This window comes from Saccopteryx leptura, chromosome X, assembly GCF_036850995.1.
Source record: "Saccopteryx leptura isolate mSacLep1 chromosome X, mSacLep1_pri_phased_curated, whole genome shotgun sequence".
In the NCBI taxonomy this organism is placed as follows: Eukaryota; Metazoa; Chordata; class Mammalia; order Chiroptera; family Emballonuridae; genus Saccopteryx; species Saccopteryx leptura.
Genome location: NC_089516.1, coordinates 16,419,923 through 16,420,529, shown reverse-complemented (window position 1 = coordinate 16,420,529; position 607 = coordinate 16,419,923).

Here is a 607-nt window from a genome sequence, read left to right as displayed (position 1 = left end):
GCTTGCCTGGTCAAGGCACATACGGGAGTTGATGCTTCCTGCTCCTCCCCCCCTTCTCTCTCTCTCTCTCTCTCTCTCTCTCATGAATAAATAAAATCTAAAAAAATAAAAGTATACGTTTATGTTAACTATATTCTAGTGGGAATCATACACATTTAAATCCATATTCTTTATCATTTAAGAGAATGTTTTAGCAGAGAATGAGATCCATTTATAGGCTGCTTTGCCTGAGTTAAATCAGCAATCATCCTCCACATTTTCAATGTTAAACAAAACCAAAAATTATGTTTTTAAAGTTAAATAAATAATGCACTTCCATTATCACAGCCTCTGGTAAGTTGGATATAATCCAGTAGCCTGGATCACAAAGATGTCAATAATTTGCACTATAGTAGGAATGAGAATTTATCAATTCAAAAGGAAATTGATCAATATTACTCAAAACAGTCTTCATACTTGAAAAATATCCAAAGTACAATATTAAAGCAGAGGCAACATTCTGTCCTAAGTGCTCACAATGCTCAATAATGATTAAGTATGCTATGTCACGGTGACTGTAACAGCAAATTCATTATTAATTTTATTATAATTGAGAGTAGGTCAATCA